Source organism: Apium graveolens, chromosome 8 (genome assembly GCF_009905375.1).
Source record: "Apium graveolens cultivar Ventura chromosome 8, ASM990537v1, whole genome shotgun sequence".
NCBI classification, from domain to species: domain Eukaryota; kingdom Viridiplantae; phylum Streptophyta; class Magnoliopsida; order Apiales; family Apiaceae; genus Apium; species Apium graveolens.
The window spans coordinates 161479339-161493413 of NC_133654.1; the positions used below are offsets into that span (position 1 = coordinate 161479339).

Below are 14075 nucleotides of genomic sequence, written 5' to 3' on the forward strand. Positions count from 1 at the left end.
TCATTAGGACTCAGTGATTAGGACGTAGTAGTTACTTATTGTTTTCGGTTGTGTTTCAGGTACTTTAGAAAGCGTTTATGCAAACTCGTTCTCGTACTCGCAAGAGGACTTTAGATACAGCTGAGGAGACAGACGAAGTTCTTGATATTCCGGAGAAGTTAGATTTTGAAGATTCGGATTCAGGAACTGAGCGGAAAGAACCAGTAAACATGGGTGATCGTATTGTTCAAGCTAATCCAGCTCTTATGGATTTTTCTCGGACAAAAATTGATGACATTCAGTCAAGCATTCTTCATTCGGCTATTCAAGCTAACACCTTTGAAATCAAGCCGGGCACTATTCAGATGGTGCAGAATTCTGTTTCTTTTGGAGGAGCGGCGACTGAAGACCCCAACATGCACATAAAGAATTTTGTCGAGATCTGCAGCACTTTTAAGTATAATGGCGTGACTGATGAGGCTATCAAGTTGAGGCTTTTCCCATTCTCACTGAGGGACAAGGCTAAAGACTGGTTACATTCTGAACCAGCTGGGTCCATCACTACGTGGCAAGATATTGCGCAAAAGTTTCTGGTGAAGTTTTATCCGATGGCAAAGACTGCTGCTATGAGGAGTGCTCTTACTCAGTTTGCGCAGCAACCTACAGAATCTATGTGCGAGGCTTGGGAACGCTACAAGGAAATGTTGAGAAAATGTCCACATCATGGAATGCCTGATTAGATGGTGATCACTGGTTTCTATAATGGTTTGGGAGCCCAATCTCGGCCCATGCTCGATGCAGCAGCTGGAGGCGCCTTATGGGCTAAAAGCTATACTGAGGCGTATAATCTTATAGAGACTATGGCTACAAATGAGCATCAAAACCCAACTCAGAGGATGACGTCAGGTAAGGTAGCAGGTATTCTGGAAGTTGATGCAGCCACCGCTATTGCAGCACAGCTTCAAGCGCTATCAATGAAGGTTGATTCTCTGGCTACATATGGAGTTAATCAAATAGCTATGGTTTGCGAGCTTTGTGCAGGTTCTCATGCTACGGATCAGTGTTCTCTTGTCAATGAATCTGTTCAGTATGTGAATAATTATCAGCAACAATAGCAGCCTGTGCCAGCGACCTATCATCCTAATAACAGAAATCGTCCAAATTTCAGCTGGGGGAATAATCAGAATGCTATTCAGCCACCATATCAGCAAGGAGTGAGTAGACAGTTTAACCCACCTGGATTCCAGCAACCACAACAGTATGCTACAAGGAAATCATATCCTCAACAGGGAAGTACAGCTACACCTACTAGTATTGATTTTGAGGAACTTAAGCTCTTATGCAAGAGTCAGGCGGTTTCTATCAAGACCTTGGAAAATCAAATCGGTCAATTAGCCAATGCAGTGCTCAATCGTCAACCTGGCACTCTTCCCAGTGACACGAAAGTACCAGGCAGGAAGGAAGCTAAAGAGCAAGTCAAGGCTATTACCTTAAGGTTTGGAAAAGTTGCTGATGCTGAAAAGGCAAAAGAAGGAGAAGCTGAAATTAGAGATGAAGAAGCTAAGCAAAAGGAGAAAGCGGCGGAACCAAGGAAGACTACTGTTGAACACACTCTGCCTGAGGCTAATACAGGGGTGAAACAGCTCTATCCTCCACCACCTTTTCCTAAGAGATTGTAGCAACAAAAGCTGGATAGACAGTTCGGTAAGTTTCTGGAGGTGTTCAAGAAACTTCACATCAATATACCTTTCGCTGAGGCTCTGGAGAAAATGCCTAGTTATGCGAAGTTTATGAAGAGTATTCTTTCAAGGAAGGTGAAACTGGATGACCTTGAGACCGTTGCTCTCACGGAAGAATGCAGCGCTGTTCTGCAGCAAAAGTTACCACCAAAACTGAAAGATCCAGGTAGCTTCACCATTCCTTGCACCATTGGCAAATTGACTTTTGACAAGTGCCTTTGTGATTTGGGAGCAAGCATTAATCTGATGCCGTTGTCAATCTTTAAAAAGCTGGATCTGCCTGATCCAAAACCCACATACATGTCTCTACAAATGGCTGATCATTCCATTACTTACCCAAGGGGCATAGTGGAGGATGTGCTAGTCAAGGTGGATAAGCTCTTCTTTCCTGCAGATTTTGTTATTCTGGATTTTGAGGAAGATAAGAAGATTCCCATAATCTTGGGAAGACCTTTCTTGGCAACTGGCCGTACCTTGATAGATGTGCAAAAAGGTGAACTTACTATGCGGGTACAAGATCAGGATGTGACCTTCAACGTATTCAAGGCAATGAAATTCGCTACAGAAGATGAGGAGTGCTTTAAAGTGGATGTGATTGATTCCGCGGTTACTTCGGAACTCGATCGCATGCTAATGTCTGATGCATTGGAAAAGGCCTTAGTGGGGGATTTTGACAGCGATGATGAAGATGGCAACGAGCAATTACAATATCTGAACGCTTCTCCCTGGAAGCGAAAGCTGGACATGCCGTTTGAATCTCTTGGTACTTCTGACCTCAAGAATGCTGAAGGAAAGCTCAAACCATCAATAGAGGAAGCACCTACCTTGGAGCTCAAGCCATTACCTGAACACTTGAGGTATGTTTTTTTAGGTGATGCATCTACTTTACCTGTTATTATTTCATCTGACCTTTCAGGTAGTGAGGAAGACAAGCTCTTAAGGATTTTGAGAGAATTCAAATCGGCTATTGGATGGACCATAGCAGACATCAAGGGGATAAGTCCTTCATATTGTATGCATAAAATTCTGCTAGAGGAAGGTAGTAAGCCGACTGTGGAACAGCAGTGAAGACTGAATCCTATCATGAAGGAGGTGGTGAAGAAAGAAATTCTGAAATGGCTGGATGCAGGCATTATTTATCCTATTTCTGACAGCTCGTGGGTAAGCCCCGTACAATGTGTACCTAAGAAAGGAGGTATCACTGTGGTAGCAAATGAAAAGAATGGGCTTATCCCCACTCGAATAGTTATAGGATGGAGAGTATGCATGGATTATAGAAAATTGAACAAAGCCACAAGGAAGGATCACTTCCCTCTTCCGTTTATTGATCAGATGCCTGACAGGTTGGCGGGTCATGAGTATTTTTGTCTTCTGGATGGTTATTCAGGGTATAATCAGATTTGTATTACACCGGAGGATCAGGAAAAGACTACCTTCACTTGTCCATTTGGCACGTTTGCTTTTCGCAGAGTTTCGTTTGGGTTATATGGCGCCCCGGCCACTTTTTAGAGATGTATGATGGCTATATTCTCTGACATGATTGGAAATAATGTCGATGTGTTCAAGGACGACTTCTCCGTCTTTGGACATTCATATGATGAATGTTTGAATAATTTGTGCGCCATACTCAAAAGGTGCGTGGAAACTAATTTGGTGCTCAATTGGGAGAAATGTCATTTTATGGTGCGTGAAGGCATTATTCTTGGGCATAAGGTCTCTAACAAGGGTCTGGAGGTGGATAAGGCCAAGGTGGGAGTCATTGAAAATCTTCCACCACCTAATTCTGTGAAAGGAATCCGTAGTTTTCTTGGTCATGCGGGTTTTTATCGGCGATTCATCAAGGACTTTTCAAAGATATCTAAGCCGTTGTGCAATTTGCTTGAGAAAGATGTGCCTTTCAAATTTGATGATGAATGTTTGGCAGCATTCGAGACTCTCAAGAAGAGTTTGATCACTGCACCAGTTATTACAACACCAGATTGGAAAGAACCGTTTGAGATGATGTATGATGCGAGTGATTATGCGGTAGGTGCAGTTCTGGGACAGCGCAAGAAAAATCTCTTCCATGTGGTCTATTATGCGAGTAAGACTTTAAATGGGGCCCAAATGAACTACACCACTACCGAGAAGGAGCTATTGGCTATAGTCTTTGGTTTCGAGAAATTTCGATCTTATCTACTTGGTACAAAAGTAACAGTATTCACTGATCATGCGGCTATTCGCTATCTGGTTTCCAAGAAGGATTCGAAGCCGAGAATCATTCGTTGGGTGCTTTTACTTCAGGAATTTGAGTTAGAGATCAAGGATAGTAAAGGTACTGAGAATCAAGTAGCTGACCATCTCTCTAGGTTGGAGAATCCCGATTCTACTTCACAAGATAGGATATTAATCGATGAATCTTTTCTGGATGAGCAGTTGTTTGCAGTTCAGGAGGAAGAACCATGGTTCGCAGATATTATAAACTATCTCGTCAGCAATGTAATGCCTCCTAATTTGACCTCCGCTCAAAAGAAGAAGTTTTTGCATGAGTGGTATATGTGGGATGAACCATATTTGTTTAGACAGGGAGCTGACCAGATCATCAGGAGATGTATCCCGTTCTGTGAGACGGAGGGGATATTACGAGACTGCCACTCCACGGTTTATGGTGGACACTATGGTGGTGAGAAGACGGCAGCTCGTATTCTGCAAGCAGGTTTTTTTTTGCCTACTTTGTTCAAGGATGCTCATCAGTTTGTTTTAAGGTGTGATCGTTGCCAAAGAGTGGGAAATTTGACAAGAAAGGATGAGATGCCATTAAATATGATGCTTGAAGTCGAGGTCTTTGATGTTTGGGGAATCGATTTCATGGGGCCTTTTATCTTGTCTTGCAATAATCAGTACATCTTGCTGGCAGTCGATTATGTCTCAAAATGGGTAGAAGTTAAAGCTTTACCGACAAATGATGTAAAGGCAGTGCTAAATTTTCTTCATAAGCAAATTTTCACAAGGTTTGGAACACCTCGGGTAATCATAAGTGATGAAGGGTCGCATTTCTGCAACCGTAAGTTCACTTCTATGATGCAGCGTTATAATGTGAATCATCGAGTGGGTACTACCTATCATCCGCAAACAAATGGACAAGAGGAAGTGTCTAACAGAGAGATAAAACGCATTCTAGAGAAGGTTGTTTGTCCGTCAAGGAAGGATTGGTCTTTAAAGCTCGATGAAGCTGTTTGGGCTTACAGAACAGCATACAAAACTCCACTTGGTATGTCCCCGTTTCAGTTGGTGTACGGTAAGGGATGTCATCTACCTGCGGAGCTTGAGCATAAGGCCTACTAGGCATTGAAAAAGTTGAACCTGGACTTAGATGCAGCTGGTAAGAAAAGAATGCTTCAGCTTAATGAACTTGATGAATTTCGACTTCAAGCGTACGAGAATAACAAAATGTATAAGGAAAAGGTGAAGAGGTGGCACGATAGGAAGCTATATCCTAAGTAATTTGTGTCGGGGCAACAAGTTCTCTTATTCAACTCTCGGCTCCGACTTTTTCCTGGGAAGTTGAAATTGAGGTGGTCTAGACCTTTTATTGTCAAAACTGTGTTTCCACATGGAGCGGTGGAAATTTTTGAGAATGATCTGGAACAAGCATTCAAGGTTAATGGTCAGCATTTGAAGGACTACTATGGGGACATGGCAAACCGAGAAGTGGTTAGCGCCATTTTGTTGACTACTTGAGAAGGGTACGCAACGTCAAGCTAATGACGAAAAAGAAGCGCTGCGTGGGAGGCAACCCATAAATTGTTGTTACAGGAACCCTTAGAAGTTAATAACCTATCCAAAAATACAAAAAAAATCACAAAATTGGGGCTGAATTTTTTTTTTTTCCAGTGACCCCCTGAGCGCCCGCTCAGCTTTGCTGAGCGACCGCTCAGGGGTCGACTGCCAGAAAATTTTTTAAGTTCAGGAAAAAAAGAAAAAAAAAAGCAGAAAAATAAAAAAAAAACCAATTGTGGCCCATAAACCCACGATTTGTTCCCATTACCCCATCATTTTAACCCTTAATCCCCAAACCCTAATCTAATTTAACCTATTCCACACCCTATATATACATACACATATCCTACATATCTCCTACAAACTTCCTACACTTAAACTCTCTCCCAAGCACCAAAACTCAGTTCTTAAACACTTTTATTGGAGAATCAATGGCACCCAAGAGAGCACGAACTATCGATAGCAGCAGCACAGTCCCTACTGCTGATTCATCAAGGGGTACTGCTGCAAGGCCTCGGTTGACTAACAGAGCTGCGGAGGAGGAGTACACTAGGCTTTTGGGGGAGCCGATTCTGAAGGAGAGAGGGTTTTTACCATCGGGGAGGGATGGTGAGTTGCTACCCATAATTGCAGAAAAGGGGTGGATAGCTTTTTGTGAGTTGCCCGAAGCAGTACCGATGAGCGTGGTTCGCGAGTTCTATGCGAACGCGAAGGCCGAAAAGAATGGGTTTTTTGTGGTCCGAGGTCTGACGGTTGATTATCACCCTGCGGCGATTCGCCATGTGATTGGACAGCGAGAGAGGAAGCCCGAGGAGGAAAACTGGAATGAGAAGACTGCTGAGGATTTTGACTTGGATTTGATTTGTGCGACTCTATGTAGGCCGGGCACAGTTTGGACCTTCAAGACCGGCACTAATGAGTATCGTCACTTCCCGGCGATCGCTATGAACAGGTATGCCCGTGCATGGAATGCATTTATTTGTGCTAATATTTTGCCTTCTTCGCATGCACACGAGGTCACAGTTGAGATAGCACAGTTGTTGTGGGGAATTCTTCATGAGGAGTACTATGTGGACCTTGGTGAGTTTATCTACCAAGGAATTCTGAAGTTTTTGAGGGGAGCTAAGCATATGAACATCCCTTATGCATCCACGGTTACGAAGCTGTGCCGAGCAGTAGGAGTGAACTGGCCGGCTCATGAGCGGTTGCAGTTGCCGGCAGCTCCGATTGATTCTGGAACTCTGAATGGGATGCAAGAGTGGACCGGTGGTGAGCCCGAGGAGCATGGGCTGGGTTATCGTCTTCCAGGAGGGCGTCCAGCACGAGGTGCTACTATGGCTAGGCCTGGGCGTGATGAGGCTGGTTCTTCGAGAGCTCAGGAGGGTGCTGGGATGGCCGATACCCAGTATATGAGGCTTGCACGGTGGATGGATGCCATGTACGAGACGCAGAGCAGGTTTGCTCAGGAGCTCACCCTTGCGTTAGGGACTGCTTTTCGGGGCCTTGGAGCTGATATCCAGTGGCCAGTTTTTGGTGAGGACTCTGCATACCCGCCGCCTGATACTCCACCCACTGAGGGTGATGATGATGATGACTCCGAGTAGGTATACCCTATGTTCCTTTCTACTACCTTCACTTAGGACAGTGAAGATTTTAAGTTTGGGGGTGGTAGTTAAGGAATACTGTGTGTGCGTCATATAGCTGCATATTCATGATAGTTTAGTTCATATAGTTGCATAATTTATGCCATATAGTTTTTTTTATATATAGCTTTAATTGTTTATCATGTCATGTAGCTCATGCATTTACCATGATCCCTTTTGCGATGATTTATCGACTGAATTATGATATTGATGCGAGTGTAGTGATAGCATTAAAGTGATTTTAAGTCATGTAGGTTGATATGCATGGTAGAAGCACTTATAATTCCACTAAGTCTTAGAGAATGCGTAAGGGCTAGATTGTTGTTATGATTTGATTATTTTCGAGGTCAATCTATTTATTATGCTTAGAATTCGATAATAGGCTCTTAGTGATAAAGGCATGAAAAAGAAAAAAATTGGAGTAAAAAAAAATGGAATTTGTTGCTAGTTGTGGCTAGGCGTCAAATGGCTAGTAGCCGGCTCGCATGTTGTGCGAGTAGTCTAGGGTTGAGCAAGATGGAGCGAAACGCACTTGCTCAGAAATTTTATAAAAAAAAAAAATTTGTGGTGTTTATGCATAATTGATCAAGAGTAGGCTCTTTGGTATTCGAGTTAATAATTGATCAAGAGTAGGCTCTTTGGTATTCGAGTTATTAAGTTCTTAGGGGACTTTGTGCCTAGTGACCTAAGGCTTTTAGAGTCTGGGATCCGCTAACCTAACGCTCGTTACATGGATACCATTGTATAAGTCTTTTGTGGATCTCACTCATTGCACGGTCAAATAAGCATTTGTGTTGTGAATAAAAAGCATGATTCCGTAATAAGCTCCAGAATTCTTGTAGTGTTGTATATCACTTTGTGCCTAGAATTTTTATTCTTTGTATAATCATGTGATTGCCTTGAGGATAGTCGAGTCATAATAATTGGTCTAGTTCCGAAGCATATCTGTTAAGCATTTGCACACACCACGTTTCTGGCTGTATGTCCGTTTGCATGAGTTTATTGATCTTTAGTTGTCTAACTGCATTTGTTGAGATGTTGCAATTTGGTTGGTTTATTCGTAGTAAGGGGGATCGCTGCATTTTCATATAGATTGCATTCATGCATGTTTATATTTGTTTTTGAGTTTGTGACGCTTGAGGATAAGCATCGATTTAAGTTTGGGGGTGTGATAAGTGGCATTTTATACCACTTAGAACGTCTTAAAATGGCTTAAATTGGTGTCTTGAAATCAAGTATTTTGTGTATTTGATGCGTTTTTCTAGTGTTTATGCATTTCAGGGTATTAGTTGCATTTCAGGGGAGTAATCATCAAGAATAAGCCTTGGCATGTGTTCATCATTGAGAGAGGGAAGAAATGGGTAGATTACGGCGAAGGAACGGAGCAAACTGAGGAATTTTCCAGAAGGGTCCTGAGCGCCCGCTCAGCTATGCTGAGCGGCCGCGCAGGGTCGGGGAACAAAATAATTTATTTTAGGACTTCTATTTCTGTTTGGCTTCCACTTCTATGTAATCTGAGTTTTATGGGACTATTATATAAGTAGATTTGGAGACGTTTTCAAGGGAGGATCGTGGTATTACGCAAGGAGCGAAGGAGATAAGGAAGAAGACCGTTTAGTGCACAGCAACGAAAAGGAAGCATATTTTCTTGTGATTCTTGTTTCGTTGTAACGTTGGATGCTAGTTTTCTTACCTTGAACCTATTTACTCTTGTGACGTACTCTGATTTAATATAATTAGTTTAGTTATTATTTTCTTGTGTTTGTTTATCATGATTTCATATGAACCCATGATGACGATAAGTGCTATTATGGGCTAATCGTGATCATGGGGTTGCAACAGATTTATTATGGAATTCTTTAGTTAATTGTTTAATACTTTAGTGTGTGATGATTGTATGATATCTAGTTTTGGTTGTGCGTATTCGTCTTATGTGCGTCGCGAACATATAAGATAGAGTGTTAATCTCTTGTGAAGCGACGGTGGATCTTGAGATTTAGAACTTGCCATGCTAGCATAGGTTCATGTATGTTGTGCATGATTAGTGGGTAACTCTAACAGTTTTATTTGCCCTATGTAATCAAAAGGAATAACTTGTGCTTAAATCGTTGTGTTGTCAATTTCTGTAGACATATAGGAACTCAACATAATTGATGACTATTCAACTTCTATCTTGATTGTGGATGTTTGGTAGAATGGTATTAGTACAATGAAAGTTGGCTTTTATCAGTTTTGTGTTATTCGATTAATATCATCACTGTCACATGCTAAAGGTAATAACAATGACTATTGAAGGAAGTAGTAATGAAGTTGTGATCTCATGAGTGTTTTATTATTGATAAATTGAAGTGTTAATTAAGTGATTAATTAAGTAATTAATTGTAGTTAATATTTAGTCAACAATTCTAAGTGTTAGTGGCTTAACATTGAGAAGCAATCATACATTGGTGAGTGAGTTTAATTAGACAATAAATTAGTCTGAGTCTCTGTGGGAACGAACTAGAAAGTATTCTATATTACTTGCGAACGCGTATACTTGCGTGAATATTAGCGCGTGTTTTCGCCCTAACAGCCAATCAAGCTCTCTGTTGTAGTTGCAGATCAGCCAGCAAAGACTGTACCAAAGGAGAAAAGTGAAAAGTGAATATACAGCTGAAGATATCTCATCTATTGCCAAGGATGCAAAGGTAAGGCATTTGCTGCATAGTGCCATTGATAATGTCATGTCAAACAGGGTAATTAACTACAAGACTGCAAAGGAGATATGGGATGCCTTGGAGACAAGATGCCATGGAACTGATGCAATTAAGAAGAACAAGAGGACTATACTCACTCAAGAGTATGAGCACTTTGACTGAAAACCTGATGAGTCATTAACTAGTTTATATGACAGATTTGTCAAACTCTTGAATGATCTGTCACTAGTGGATAAGGAATATGATCTTGAAGATACTAATCTTAAATTCCTTTTAGCTCTTCCTGAAAGTTGGGATTTGCAGGCAACCACTATAAGAGACAACTAGGCTCTTGATGAAACAACTCTTGATGAAATTTATGGTATACTTAAAACTCATGAACTTGAGATGGATCAAAGAAGCAAGAGGAATGGGAGAAAGTCAAGAACAGTTGCTCTTAAGGCTGAGAAGGAATCCCCCAAAGTGGTTGCCTCAAAGAAAGGCAAAGGAAAGGCTCTCATCACAAAGTCTGATTCAGATTCATCAAGTTCTGATAATGATGAGGATTCAGAAACTAAAAGTCTATCTGAGATGTATGTTGATGAAGAGATGATGAGATTGTGTGCTCTTATGGTGAAGGGTATAACAAAGATAGCCTACAACAAATTCAGAAGGGGAAAGAAGTTTTCCAGGAAAAGTGGAAGTTCTGATAAGAAGGGATTCAGAAAATCTGAAGGAAAAGCAGGAAAGTCTGACAGAGGAGATTACTCAAATGTTAAATGCTATAATTGTGGTGAGAAAGGCCACATATCTCCTGATTGCAAGGAAGGAAAAGGTGACAAAGGCAAAGCACTTGTCACAAAGAAGAAAAGCTCGACAAACACTTCAGATTTTAAAGATGAGGTGAACTATGCCTTGATGGCAAATGCTGATAGCAGTTCTGAAGCTGCTGAGTTAAAGGTACCTCAAACAACTTATGCTTTTCATAGTGATGGTATTACTGAGTTGAGATCTTATCTTAAAACCACATTCATTGGCTATAGAGATCAGACCTTAACATGTGATAGGTTAACTTCTAAAAATCTGGCTTTTAAGAAAAGGAATGACTATTTAGAAAAAGAGTTAGTTATGTTCCATCAAACTCAAAAAGAGAGAGATGATCCTTTTTATGTTAGATATGAAGTGTTAAAATTGAATCAATCTCTAAAAACTGAGTTAGAAAAGGAAATAGAGATTATCAGGACTTGGACTAACTCTTGCAGAACAACTCAGAATTTGCTAAGTAGTGGAAACTGGAAAGAGGGCTTAGGTTATAGAGATGATAAAAGTGAAATAGGAACTGAACAAATTAAGCCAATTATTGTTAAACAAACTACTAAGCCAAAGGTAAATCCTATTACGTTTGTAGCTAAAACTGTAAAGTCTGACTCTGAAAAGATGAAAAGTATTAATACAGAAGTTAAGGCAGAGTCAACTTCTGACAAATTAAAACAGGATAAACCAACTGAAGTTAAGATAGGCTTAATGACAAAAAAGCAGCTTAAGTATAAGCTGAAAGAGATTAAGAATGTAAACAAGGTAAAGCCACCTAGGAAAAATAGGAATGGAAAGGAAGGTGTGAATAGAAAAAATAATTATAAATCTATTCCTAATGCTTCTAGAAAGAAATGCAATAACTGTGGAAACACTAACCATCTTGCTTCTTTTTGCAGGAAGAATAAGGATATGAATTCTTTACCTCCTAAATCAGGAGTTAAGAGTCAGAATGTTAGGTTTAAACCACAAAATCCTTGTTTTCATTGTGGTAGTTTATGGTATTCCATTTATGCTTGTAAGGAATATCATAGTTTGTACTATGATTATTATCAAATAAAACCTTCTTTGAAGAAAGTTAGCATTATTCCTTCTAGTGTAATTTCTGATGCAAAGTCTGATACTGTAAATTCTGATATTAAAAATGTTAACATAAACTCTGATGTTAAATCCGCTGCAAATATTTACAAACTTAATAAGGCCAAAGGATCCAAGCAAGTATGGGTCCTTAAAACTAATCATTAGTGGTCTTTGTGATTGCAGGGCAACAGGAAAAACATCCTAGTTCTGGACAGTGGATGTTCAGGACATATGACTGGAAATAAATCCCTGCTATCAGACTTTGTTGAAATAAATCCCTGCTATCAATGTTAAGGAAGTATAATTCGGATGCCAGACAAATAGGGGCATATGAGCGCATAGACATGCAACCAGATGTAACCTACATGAAGCAACCAGGAAGGGTTATAGATCAAAAATGGACAAATGCTTAGGAGAAGAGTTATCAAACTAGTCAGAGTTTGTTGGTAAAACCACAATGTGGGAAAATTTACTCGAGAGTTAGAAAGCGCAATGCTAAGAGAGTATCCCTATTCATTTTCTATCTGATTCCGGGACGGAATCCTTTTAAGGAGGGGAGACTGTAATAACCCCAATTTTTGGAAATTTTTGAAACCCTTATGAATAGTGATTTTGCAGATTATGCTGAATGAGAAAACTTTTCATGCCACTCTATGTAGAGGTTCTTTTATGGATATTCTGATATTTTATTGGCACTCTATATGACATATAAGTGTATGTAAAGATCGTCAGAATCCAATTCCGAACACTTTGATTTTTCCCGGAAATCCACTAGATACGGAAAGAATTGAGTATAAGGTAACTGGATAAAAAGGATTTAAATAAAAGGATTATAAGAGAGGATCATAAAAGGATTAGAATGTATTGAGAAAGGTTAAGGAAACCCAAGTAATAAGATCCTGGGTATGATCCCTCAAACGAGAAACGAGAACGAAAGTTAAGCGGACCGTATAACAGATCAGCGGTCATTAGGCAAACAATTAGAAGCTAATCAAAGAGATTAGAGGGGATGATGTCATCCATCCAATGAGAAGAGGGCAAGAAAGGGATGATGACATAGCAATGTGATGTAAGCATGACATAGGAGGGAAGGAAGTGTGGTTGAATGATAACCACACAAAGTCAAGGTTAATTAGGTAATTAACCTAAAACAAATCAAAATTTAACCAACCAAGCAACACATTTCATTTTTTTCATCAAACAAAACACAAAACCCTCCATTTCTTCATGAAGCTCTCAGCTTCTTTCTTAGCAAAATGAAGATCCAAGCTCCACCACTTACTATTTAGCAAGGTATTTATCTAAGCTTCCCCATGGATAGTTATATACTTCCTATAAGTTTAAGCTTCTAATTCCAAGCCAATCTTTTTTTATAAATCAAGGAAGAAGATGGTGAATAGTAACCTTCAAGAAATAACTTTGGTTTTCTTGATTTTTATGAAAGTTCAAGGTAGCTTAAGCATAGATCAAGGCTTCCATGGGCATTCCAAGGATCTTCCATTGATTAAGAAGCTTCAAGGAAGGTATAACATCTCCAAACCCTAGCTTTATGTTGTATATTAGGGTGATTTTGGTTGTTTTGGTATTAGAGTAGCTTAATGATGGATGGTTTAGAGTTGGGTTGAAATGGTGGAGATTGGAATGTTGAAATCTTATGATTTGATTAAAGAATGTAGTATAGTTTAAATTCAAGTTTTAGGATTAAGTAAATTGATTATAATGAGTTGATTTGGGGCTGTTGTAAAGTAATATGGATGGAGTTTTGATTGGGTTGTGAGTTGGGGTTGATTTGTGGTTGTTTTGAATTGGTTTAAATTTGGGAAATCGCGTAAACATAGATGTCGTAATGTCCGATTTACTTTAGACTGCTTTTGTTCATAACAGTTGGACCCGAGAACTCCCTGCTAGATTATTACCATTGCCATGTTTAGATAGTTCATGTTACGAGCTTCGTTTTGATATGTAGTTCGTTTGATTCCGATGTACGGTTTAGGAGAAACGACCGTTTTAAGTAACGGCGTTTTGGGAACGAAACTTTTCCCCTCGCCTTACTTTGAAACATAGGTTAAAGACGAAAAAGGGTTAATTAGTGTATGAAACAATTATGGTAAGAGTGTTAGGCAGTTGGTAAGACACTCGCGAAGGAATAGCCTTAAAACTCATAATGGTTAAATTATTAAAAATGGTGGAGCTGAGGGTACTCGAGTGACTTAAGAGAATCAGTAAGCGCAAAACAAGCATTAGAGTCTAAGTTAGTTAAAGTATAGATTTACAAGTGACTTTGGTTTAATTCCAACTTACTTGTTGTTTATAGGTTCCCAGACTCGTCCCGAGCCTTTTATCACCCCCAGTCGCTCAGGCAAGTTTTCTACCCGTTATACTGTTGT

The 14075-nt window shown here is 40.0% G+C and overlaps 1 non-coding gene across 1 annotated transcript; it reads right to left on the reverse strand.

Annotated features, from left to right (window-relative positions):
• Nucleotides 1-602: 602 nt before the first annotated feature.
• On the reverse strand, nt 603-709 carry LOC141681544 (small nucleolar RNA R71). Its single transcript, XR_012558972.1, has one exon. It is a non-coding gene; the product is annotated as a small nucleolar RNA R71 (small nucleolar RNA).
• Nucleotides 710-14075: the final 13366 nt, after the last annotated feature.